The following is a 13,479-nucleotide window of genomic DNA, read 5'->3' on the forward strand; positions in this document are numbered from 1 at the left end:
TGTATTTTTTCTGCAGGTTTTTGTGCAGAAATGTATTCACTTTTTTCCGCTTTTCTTGCAGCATAGATAGATTATTAAAGTATTTTGGAAGGGATTTGCTACAGTTTTCCACCATTTCATAAAAGGATAATGTTAGCCGGCCGCAGGATATATTCATTATAATAACACCAAGCTGAGAATGAAGGGAAGGAAATTCCCCGACACCAATCCTAACCGTATACCGGTACAGAACCGATCCAAACCTTACCGACGACAGCCAACGCGTCTCTACATCAACGACTTCTTCAGACTGCAGCCCCGCGTGGGGCACGGATACAATCTCCTCACATTACACGGCACTCAAACACGGGGCCACAACCTAGAAAAAGAGACAACACGGGGGCAGATCTACATAACAGAGAAACACGGGGCAGAAAACATCCACGATCGCTATTTATAACACAATTTAACCAAAACCGCATAAAGCGCATTAAACGGGGTCTTAAGTTTGCCCCCCGCAGCTAAACTTGGCGCATTCTCTTTGTCTGCGGATTTACAGAAATTCACTGGAATCCCAATAAATGCGCAGAATACAGAGAATAAATGTATTCCCGCTTCCCGTAAAGAAAAGGCTCGTTTAGATGCATTCTCTAATAATGCACACAGTAGATTTATTACAACATAATGAACTGTAGATATTTATGATATCATAACGGGATGCGCATATTTATTATATCATGAATTGTGCTTATTTATTATAATGGTCAGTGTGTACTCTATCAAAATGTGCTGTGTATGTATATTATATGATGTTATATGTATCTTTATAATGTGTTGTATGTGTTTATTATGATATCATGCAAAATGTATATATTTATTGAAACATAAGGTGGGATATACATTTACCATAATCAGCTGGGTATAGTATGCTCTGTATATTTATTTTAGCTTAATGTGATGTATTTTTTTATTATCAGGTAATAAAGCTGTGTATATTTATTATCATATTGCATGATACGTATATGTATTATAGTGTGATCTGTATGTATATCATATTGTGATGTGTATATTTATGATAATGCGCTGTGTGTATTTATTATCACATAATGCACATAGTGTTCAATGTATATATGTATGAAAAATAATATGGTATATACATTTACCATAACATATAGTGATGTGACTTTTTATTATACCCTAGCGTGATAGGCATATGTATATGTATATTTTTATAACATAATGGGCTGTGCATAGTTAATATAACATAATGTGCTGTGTATATTTGTGTGACATAATATGCTGTTTATATTCATTATAACATTCTGTGCTGTGAATATTTATTATAAGATACTGTGATATTTTTATTTTATGGCATAATGTACTGTGCCTAATAATTATATGATAATGTGTATATTTATAATAACGTTATGTGCTGTGTATTTTTATTATAAAAAAATGTGCTTTTTATATTACAATAACGAGTTGCATATATTTATGATATTATAATACAATATGTATATTTATTGTATCATAATATATGGTGTATATGTATTATGACATAATGTGCTGTCTATGTTTATTAAATTATAATATTTTATGTATATGTATGTTGTAAAATATATGTATATATATATGTGTATATTTATTATAACTTTATATGCGGGGTATTTTTATCATAACATTAATGTGATATATATTTATTATAACATGATGTGATTTCTATGTATTTTTATCGTATGTGATGTGTGTGTTTATGATAATGTGTTAATGTTAAATGATCATAAATCTATTTATGATGATGTTAAATTGCATTTAACATATTGTGATGTGTAAATTCCCTATGCCATAATGTAATATGTATGGTTTGGTATTATAACTCTTTGTGTATCTTTATGATGTCATAATGAGCCATGTACATCTACGATGACAACATGTGGTTTCTATGTATATTATATCACAGTGTGGTGTGTAAAAATAATGCCTTGTGTGTATTATCACATGAAATTTATATTTTTTTAGGTTTTTATAAATGTACTGTGCTGTATATGTTAAATATTTATGGTAACGACGTGCTGTGAATGGTTTTATAAGATAATGTGAGATGTAGATTTCTTGTGAGATAATGTGCTCTGTATTTATAAATGTATATATTTATTACATACTATATGTGGATTTTTTGTGACATAATCTCCTGTTAGAATGTTATATATATATCTTTTTGTCACACAATAGGCTATTAATATCTATTATAACACACTGTGATATGTAGATTGGTTATGAGGTAATATAATGCTGTATGTATATTCATTACATCTTGATGTGATATCTATATTTATTATATCATAATGAGCTATGCTATGTTAATTCATGAAATCGTAACATGATGTGTATATTTATTATCACATCATGTGATGTGTCATTTTTTAAACATAATATGGTGTGTATTTTTATTATAACATTACGCTCTGAGTATCTTTATTATTTCATAATGTGCTGTGTATATTTATTATATATTTACTATTATGCAGTATACATATTATAATAACATAATGTTCTGTGTATATTTATTATATATTTACTATTATGCAGTATACATATTATAATAACATAATGTTCTGTGTATATTTATTATATCTTTACTATTATGCGGTATACATATTATAATAACTTAATGTTCTGTGTATATTTATTATATATTTACTATTATGCGGTATACATATTATAATAACATAATGTGCTGTGTATATTTATTATATATTTACTATTATGCGGTATACATATTATAATAACATAATGTTCTGTGTATATTTATTATATATTTACTATTATGCGGTATACATATTATAATAACATAATGTTCTGTGTATATTTATTATATCTTTACTATTATGCAGTATACATATTATAATAACATAATGTGCTGTGTATATTTATTATATATTTACTATTATGCAGTATACATATTATAATAACATAATGTTCTGTGTGTAATTATTATATATTTACTATTATGCAGTAGACATATTATAATAACATAATGTTCTGTGTATATTTATTATATCTTTACTATTATGCAGTATACATATTATAATAACATAATGTGCTGTGTATATTTATTATATCTTTACTATTATGCAGTATACATATTATAATAACATAATGTTCTGTGTATAATTATTATATATTTACTATTATGCAGTATACATATTATAATAACATAATGTTCTGTGTATATTTATTATATCTTTACTATTATGCAGTATACATATTATAATAACATAATGTTCTGTGTATATTTATTATATCTTTACTATTATGCAGTATACATATTATAATAACATAATGTGCTGTGTATATTTATTATATCTTTACTATTATGCAGTATACATATTATAATAACATAATGTTCTGTGTATATTTATTATATATTTACTACTATGCAGTATACATATTATAATAACATAATGTTCTGTGTATATTTATTATATATTTACTATTATGCAGTATACATATTATAATAACATAATGTTCTGTGTATATTTATTATATATTTACTATTATGCAGTATACATATTATAATAACATAATGTTCTGTGTATATTTATTATATATTTACTATTATGCAGTATACATATTATAATAACATAATGTGCTGTGTATATTTATTATATATTTACTATTATGCAGTATACATATTATAATAACATAATGTGCTGTGTATATTTATTATATATTTACTATTATGCAGTATACATATTATAATAACATAATGTTCTGTGTATATTTATTATATATTTACTATTATGCAGTAGACATATTATAATAACATAATGTTCTGTGTATATTTATTATATATTTACTATTATGCAGTAGACATATTATAATAACATAATGTTCTGTGTATATTTATTATATATTTACTATTATGCAGTAGACATATTATAATAACATAATGTTCTGTGTATATTTATTATATATTTACTATTATGCAGTAGACATATTATAATAACATAATGTTCTGTGTATATTTATTATATATTTACTATTATGCAGTAGACATATTATAATAACATAATGTTCTGTGTATATTTATTATATATTTACTATTATGCAGTAGACATATTATAATAACATAATGTTCTGTGTATATTTATTATATATTTACTATTATGCAGTATACATATTATAATAACATAATGTTCTGTGCATATTTATTATATATTTACTATTATGCAGTATACATATTATAATAACATAATGTTCTGTGTATATTTATTATATATTTACTATTATGCAGTATACATATTATAATAACATAATGTTCTGTGTATATTTATTATATATTTACTATTATGCAGTATACATATTATAATAACATAATGTTCTGTGTATATTTATTATATATTTACTATTATGCAGTATACATATTATAATAACATAATGTGCTGTGTATATTTATTATATATTTACTATTATGCAGTATACATATTATAATAACATAATGTGCTGTGTATATTTATTATATATTTACTATTATGCAGTATACATATTATAATAACATAATGTGCTGTGTATATTTATTATATATTTACTATTATGCAGTATACATATTATAATAACATAATGTTCTGTGTATATTTATTATATATTTACTATTATGCAGTATACATATTATAATAACATAATGTTCTGTGTATATTTATTATATATTTACTATTATGCAGTATACATATTATAATAACATAATGTGCTGTGTATATTTATTATATATTTACTATTATGCAGTATACATATTATAATAACATAATGTTCTGTGTATATTTATTATATATTTACTATTATGCAGTATACATATTATAATAACATAATGTGCTGTGTATATTTATTATATATTTACTATTATGCAGTATACATATTATAATAACATAATGTGCTGTGTATATTTATTATATATTTACTATTATGCAGTATACATATTATAATAACATAATGTTCTGTGTATAATTAATAGAACAGAATGCGTTTTGTATCTTTATTATAAAATAAACTGAAATGTACATACTTTTTTATAGCATGGTGTGGTATATAGATGTACCATAAAATAATGTGCTGTTTATTATAACATACTATGATATGTTGATTTTTATGACATAATGCGCTGTGTATTGATACTTTTAAAAATGTAGCCTGTATATTTTTGATAATGAAATGTTCTGTGCATATTTATTACAACATAATGAAGTGTGTATATTTCTTATATCATAATGCATTGTGTATATTTATTTTAACGTCATGCTTTATGTACATGTTTTTTAACATAATGTGCTGTGTATAATAAAAATAATTATAATGCAATCAGTATAATCTACTTTATATATTACAACCTAACACACTCTGTATATGTGTATTATAAAATAAGGTTATATAATATATATATATATATATGATAACATAATGTGATGTGTATGTGTACTATATCTTAATCTAATGTGTATGTATATTATATGATAATGTGATTATGTATATTTATCATAATATAGTATCATAATGCACTTTATATATTTATTACAAAATAATGCAATATGTATTGTTTTCGTCATCTGCTGTGTATATTTATTAAAATGCTCTCTGTATATTCATTAATTCATAATTTGATAAGTATATTCACTATCACATGATGTCATTTGTATATTTGTAACAAAGATAATGTGGTTTGTATATTTGTTATGAAGAGCTGTCTATATTAATTATCACACGTGATATATGTATATTTTTATAACATAATGGGCTGTGCATAGTTAATATAGCATAATGTGCTGTGTATATTTTTGTGACATAATATGCGGTTCATATTAATTTTAACACACTGTGCTGTGAATATTTATTATAACATACTTTGATATTTTTGATACATAGATTGTTATGACATACCGAGCTGTGCATAATAATTATATCATACCATGCTGTGTATTTGCATTATAAAAAACGTGCCTTGTATATTATGATAGCATAATGCATTGAATATATTTAAATATCATAATATGATGTGTGTACAGGATTTATCATATCATAATATAGCGTGTAAATGTTTTATATCATATTGAGCTGGGTATGTTTATATATGTTATATGAATGTATGTTGTAAGATAAAATCCTCTGTATATGTATTATAACTTAATACGCTGTGTATATTTAAGGAGGGCAAGGGGAGGCAATCGCCCCCTAGATTATTCCTTGCCCACCTTTGGCCTTTATAGGAAACATTCTATGAAACTTGGGAATCATATGTTTTTTATGTAGATTTTATCGAGGGACTATCCGTAACATATTAACTGGACTTGGGCACCAGGGGCCTCTTCGTCTTCGGCAAAAAAAATAACCGTGCCTGTCTTCTCTTCGGGCGAATATTCGTGGACATTCTTCGTGTTTGTTTTTTCCGGTTAAGGGGTTAAGACGGGGTTAACGCGTATCACAGCGGCTCTGGCGCCAGGAGTTTAAATGTGCGTATGAGCAACTCTATTGGTCGCCAGCAGGGGGCCGCCAATGAGCTCACTACCATATATGGCTAATCTATTCTCGGGCAGAATATTCTGCTACTCAATGTAAAACCAACAGAGGGCAGCATTCTGTACGATGATATATCAGCCATATGTGGCAGTGTGCTCATTTTCATTTATTAATTATTTAAATAAAATATATTCCCATGATCCGCTGGTCTCCCCGCCGCACTCGCGGACATTAATTCTGTCGAACTCGCAAAGTTTTTTTTTTTCTATTAATTTTGGGGGTTTTTTTGTATTAAACTGTTAGACAAAAGGCTCATGGGAATATATTTATATTTGAATAAATGCAAATGAGCACACTGCCATATATGGCTAATATATCTTCAGGCAGAATGCTGCCCTCTGTTTGTTATACATTGAGTAGCAGAATAACTTTGGATTTCAAGCACATGAAACAATCCTACTCAATGTTTCTTACCAATAGAGGGCAGCATTTTGCCTGAAGATATATTAGCCATATGTGGCAGTGTGCTCATCTGCATTTATTCAAATATAAATATTCCCATGATCCTTTCATCTAAAAGTTTTCCAACATGAGTTGGGAAGCTCTATGCGTGTGGAAAGATTAGGTTGCAGCTGTTCCTCCCCACAGAAATCTTTAGTAAAAGGCTCTTTTATCATCATAATGCAATCTTACAATTAAACACAGTGGGTTACATTAAAAGAACACGCATAAAACAAACACAATGGACAAAAAACCTAAAATACTAATTAATACAATCACATAAAAAATAAATGCCTGATTTCCTTCCATTTCTTTTTGTGTTAAGCAGCATCACCAGTGCCAACATGTTACACCTAAGATTATAAAAAGTACCTAACAAAATTGGTTTTGTTTTAATACCGCGGCGGGAAGAAAACGCACAAAATCGCAGACAGTTCATCATACAGCCTTAGGACGAATGAGCAAAAGGCTCACTATCGGCAGCGCACGGACGATCAGACTTCCCAGCCCCGCCATAAAGAATCAGAACAGTGCGGCAAAAAGCCAACCCAAAAACAGCAAACTGGACATTCTGCCAACAATTAAGCCGGCAACCTAATCTTCCGCGCTGGAAAGCTTCCAAACAAACAGCAAAAAAGCTACAATCACTGAACATGCAAAAGGCACATCAGTCTCTTCCATGCTGAAAACCGTCCCCTTAAGCATGTGGTGAGTACTTTTTCCAGATGTTTCACTATTGATATTTGAGGAAATTAATAATACAACTGCACATGTGAGGAACAGATATTTTAATGTTAAGCATTTAAGGACAGTTTGTTTGTTTATTATTCTTCTAAAGAACAATTGGGAATATGTTTGAAATCATATGTACAGGCTTATTTGCATACAATCTGGAGGGCGTGGTCTAACTCTGCTTAGTTAAAGCATTTCTACAACCCACCAAAGCATTCGCTGGCGCCTCATCACTCCTTTCCAATTTCGGAATTTTTACCCCATCGGTATCACAAACCCCAAATAGTACACAGTGATAATTTGGCACTGTTGGTTCTTGGTCTAAAATGATGTTCCTATGGTTTTTTTCTTGCTTTAAGTTGTTCATGAAAAGTGTATGTGTGAGTCTCTGGCTCACCGTCCATGGGGGAGACTTAGCTGCACTACACTGATGAGCTCTACGAGATGCTACAAAATAAATCTGTGCCTGCTGGGTTCTTTGTGCAGCGATCTCTTCCTGTGCATTTTGGGTCTTGATTGTCCTGATGGGTGATACCGATCTCATAAGCTCATAGAGAGTAATGTAATGGAGCGAAAAGATGGCGATGCACCTGAGATTGTATTTTCCTTTAGGGCAAGCTGTTTCAGCTCTGTACTTTCTTGGTCTGAGGTCTTATATCAGCCATAGCACACCGGTGATGCCTATGAAAGCATGAAATGTTTGCCGTTTTTTTATTCCTCATCCAGTGGAGCCTTGCCATGCATTTTGGGACTGGACTGCCTTGATGGGTGAATCTGTCTGATATGGTAATGATGAGATCTTCTCTGTAACGCTTTAAAAATGCTGTTGCCCCTCCTATCATTTCATAGGGCAGGCACTGTCTGTTCTTGGTCTGAGATGAGGCTCCCATGTTGGTTTTATCACCTTGAGTTATTTTCAATATACACAGACGGGTGTCCCTGCTCACAACAACTAGGGGGACATCAAGCAAATAAAAAAATTGGTTCTCCCCCCAAGCTGGTGTGTTCCGATTGAGGTGGCTACTTCAATACTCTCTGTTTCTGGCTTTATTTTGTGCCTGAGCTTCTCTGAGGGGTGGAAGCAGTCTGATATGCAAATTTAGTGCTTTTTAAGATGGTCTGAGATGTTATTTTTCTCACCTTAGGTTATTAACCCCTTAAGGACCAGGCTGTGTTTTACCTTTTGTACCATTGGGAGCGAGGCTGTTTTAACACTTTTGCGGTGTTCGTGTTTAGATGTAATTTTCTCTTCACTCATTTAGTGAACCCACACAAATTATATGTTGTTTTTTTCAGGACAAGAAGGGCTTTCTTCAGATACCATTGTTTTAATCATATTATCTAATTTCCCATAAAAAAAAATAATAAAATATGATGAAAAATGTAAAAAAACCCCACATTTTCTGACTTTTACCCCAAAAATCTTTTACTCATCCAAAAAAGCTAAGGAAAAAACCTGCTAAATAGATTCTACTATTTGTCCTGAGTTTAGAAATACCCAATGTTTTTATGTTTTTTTGCTTTTTTCTGCACGTTATGGAGCATTAAGTACAGGTAGCGTTTTGCTATTTCAAAGCCATTTTTTCCAAATCTGGTAATTCTTCCCCCCATGCGCCATTTCGGGTATCTGTGAAGCCGGCCAATGCAATTTACCCATCAAATCATATATTTTTGAAAACTAGACACCCCAAGGTATTTCAAATGCTACAATTTTAACTCTTTCCATGCACTAATTCTACCATCAGCCTTTGTCAAACTTTGTGGTAGTAATTTATTTTGTGTTTTTTATCGCTAAATTGCTCTTCAGGTATGGATTTACAGCTCCTGGTATACATCACTTTCAAACAACACCCCAATATGTGTTCAGCAACATCTCCCGAGTACAGTCATACCCCTCATGCATGGGTTTGTTGGGTTGTTTGGGAGGTAAAACGCCACATTTAGGAAGTGCACATTTTTTAACTTGGAACTTTTACATCTGGTCATTCTGCCCCCATGTCCTAATAGGGCCATCTTTGAAGCCGGCTAATTCAATTTACCCCATCAAACCATATATTTTTGAAAACTAGACACCCCAAGGTATTTCAAATGCTAGTATTTTAACCCTTTCTATGCATGAGATTCTACCACCAGCCTTTGCCACACTTTGTGGTAGTATTTTTTTTTTGTATTTTTTTTTACACAAATTGTACTTTGGGTATAAATTTATAGCTCCAGGTATACGTTATTATCAAACAACACCCTAATATGTGTTCAACAACATCTCCCGAGTACAGTGATACCACCCATGCATGGGTTTGACTGCTGTTTGGGGTTAAAAGGCCACATTTGGGAAGTGCGCTTTTTTACCCCTATTTTGGTCAGTCTGTGCCTATGCCCTATCTTTGAGCCTGGCCACTACAATTTACCTCATAAAACCATATATTTTTGAAAACTAGACACCCCAAGGTACTTAAAATGGTAGTATTTAACCCTTTCCATGCATCAGATTCTACCACCAGCCTTTGCCACACTTTGTGGTAGTATTTTTTTTTTGTATTTTTTTTCACACAAATTGTACTTTGGGTATAAATTTATAGCTCCTGGTATACGTCACTATCAAACAACACCCTAATATGTGTTCAGGAACATCTCCCGAGTTCAGTCATACCCCACATGTATGGGTTTGTCTGGTGTTTGGGGTTAAAATGCCACATTTTAGAAGTGCGCTTTTTTCCCCCCATTTCGGTCAGTCTGTGCCTATGCCCTATCTTTGAGCCCGGCCACTCCAATTTACCCCATCAAACCATTAATTTTTTTTAAATTAGACACCCCTTGGGTATTTGAAATGCTTTTATTTAAATTTTTCCATGTCAGGATTTTTGGGAAGATACAGCGCTAATTTTAGCACTTGCTCATAATAATAAACTTTATTTTTTTATTTTATTTATTTTACTCTTTTTGGACTTTTTTTTTTTACATTTTGCTGGAACTGGATAGTTCCTCTAAAGCATAATAATTTTTAAATGTTACCATGTTTTTTTTAAGCTTTTTCTTTTTTGACTTTAATTTTTTTTTTAATTTTTTTTTTTTAAATATTTTACTAATCACATAGTGATTAGAAAGCTGGGCTCCATTGACTTGTATGGTTGAATGCAGTACCTGTATTCAACCTGCAAGTGGAGCCAGAGTTCTCTAGAGGGTCTGGAGACCGTCTAGCTAACTTTTTTAACTTTATTATTCTTTTTCCCGGGCCGTCGCCATCTTGCGGATGGCGAAGACAGCGTGCAGCTGCGGCTGTGACCGCTCTCCGGAGCGGTCACAGCCCACCCTGGGGTAAGTGTTTGGTGTCGCTGGATGCCTCCTGATCGAGGCATTCCAGCGACATCATTGAAGTTTAGGAGGTGATCGTTGATCGCCTCCTAAACGCTTTTAAAACGGGCGTCCGCCGTCATACACTGTATGGCGGATGTTGACGCCCCGGGGAGGGGCCAGACATGGCCCATCATGCCGATCTCGGTGTTGCTGAATGCCTCGGCATCGAGGCATTACAGCAACACCGTTTAAGCTTAGAAAGTGATCGTTGATCACTTTCTAAGCTTGTTTAAGTCTCATGACGTGTCAGGCACATCATAGGTCGTTAAGTGACCGTTTTGCATGACGTGCCTGACCCGGCAATGGACGTTAAGGGGTTAAGGATATGATCTGGCCCCCTGGCCCCCTGGCCCCTAAATGTGGTTTTTCTGCATTTTGCAGCCTTTTTTTTTTTTTTTTTTCTTTTGGTTCACTGGCCCACTGGCCACTTTGTGGCAGACCAATGAGCACACTGCCATGTATATATAATCTATTCTCGGGCAGAATATTATGCTACTCAATGTAAAACTGACAGAGGGCAGCATTCTGTCCGATGATATATCAGCCATATGTGGCAGTGTGCTCATTTTCATTTATTAATTATTTAAATAAAATATATTCCCGCTGATCCACTGGTCTCCCTGCTGCAACACTTAAATGTCCGCACTCTGTCGAACTTGCAAACTCTTTTTTTTTTTTCTATTTATTTATTTATTTATTTATTGATTTATTTTTTTTATTAAACTGTTAGACGAAAGGATCATGGGAATATATTTTATTTGAATAAATGCAAATGAGCACACTGCCACATACGTCTAATATATCTTTGGACAGAATGCTGACCTCTGTTGGTTTTACATTAAGTAGCATTGTTGCATATGCTTGAAGTTATTATGCTACTCAATGTAAAACCAACAGAGGGCAGCATTCTGTCCTCACCCTAAGTTATTCAAGATGCGCACAGACATCCACACTGATAAGCCCTATGCAATGATGTGTTCAATTACTGTGGTGTGCGGCCTGCGATTGCTAGGCTTTTTTTTTTTTTCGCATTTTGATGAATGCATGATAGAAGACAACCAAAGAGCATGACCTCAGGCTCACACACAAGAAATAAATAAGTAAATAAAGTAGATCTCTAGTGTTAAAGGCAAAGCGCTGGTGATTTGCAATGAGGCTCCTCCTGTTCTGGAGTATATGGCTCGGGCTTGCCCCAAACTGGAGTAAAACATGCAGTGATGTGCAAGGAACTTTGCAAAGGAGGCAAAGGCATGCCTGACACCAACCATGCTGAGGGCTTTCTTTGTGTGCAGGTGTGTGCGCAGGACTTTCAGAGATGTAGTGAAAGTCTCTGCTGCCCCTGTGGAGGTGACTTAAGTGGGAAAAGTATGGACAGCTACATCGATGTGGGCACATTTGTAAGGGAGCACCAACCAGACGCATTTAAGTCAGACCTGTGGTTTCCTTGTGTGGTCCACAAGCTCATCAGAGCCAAAGACACTATCAAGAACATCCCAGGATTTAATTTTGAACACACTAGCCCCAGCCTTATAATTTGGATGTTTTTTTATCATACTGGCCTATGTGCTGGGACTTACTTGGGGAGTGCTTTGTATATAGTTTGCTTTTTTCTTCACAGAGCATGTATTTTTATTAGTTTTGTATTTTGCAATATTTTTTATCAATACAACATGTCACAGTATACAACATTTGTAAGGAAAACATTGGAAATCCAAGGTGGAGCTGGGTCCTTTAAAAAGGTCCTGGTTTTTCTGGTGAGGACGGGAGTTAGGTAGCTTGTATGAGCGGCACTTCAATCAGTTGTTCCAGGTGAGAAAAAACACACAAGGGACTTATCTCAGTTTATGATGAGGCCCTCATGTGTTTTTTCTCACTGTAGGTTATTCAGGGTAGAGGACAGCACTGGGAGGCGGGTCCCGCGGGCGGTCTTGCTGGGGCTGCGGGCGGGAGCGGGAGCAGGCGGTCAGGCACTGTACCTGCGGGTCCCGGTAATCCCGCGCAGTCCTGCAAGGCTGCCTTCTTGCTGCTCCCTTACAGTGTTTCCTAGCTTGCTCCGCCCAGGAACAAAACGGAGTCACGTGATGTGATGTCACTTCCTGTGACTCCGCCTTGTTCCTGGGCGGAGCAAGAGAAGAGACGCCGTGAGGGAACAACTCGAGGGCAGCCGCGCGGGAAATCAGGTAAGGAGGCGGGCATGATTGGCCGCAAATGTGGCGGGAGCGGGCGGGATTGGCCACAAAAGTGGCGGGAGCGGGATTAAAAACCGCGGGAGCAGGCGGGAGCGCAGGGCTCTAATTCAGGGTATGCACGTTTAAATAACATTTACTGAACATGTAATAGTGCTTTCTTTAATAACCCTCCAAACAAAACAGCGTCCACATTGCCCACATAGAACCTGACCAGCAC

Source organism: Spea bombifrons, chromosome 1 (genome assembly GCF_027358695.1).
Source record: "Spea bombifrons isolate aSpeBom1 chromosome 1, aSpeBom1.2.pri, whole genome shotgun sequence".
In the NCBI taxonomy this organism is placed as follows: Eukaryota; Metazoa; Chordata; class Amphibia; order Anura; family Pelobatidae; genus Spea; species Spea bombifrons.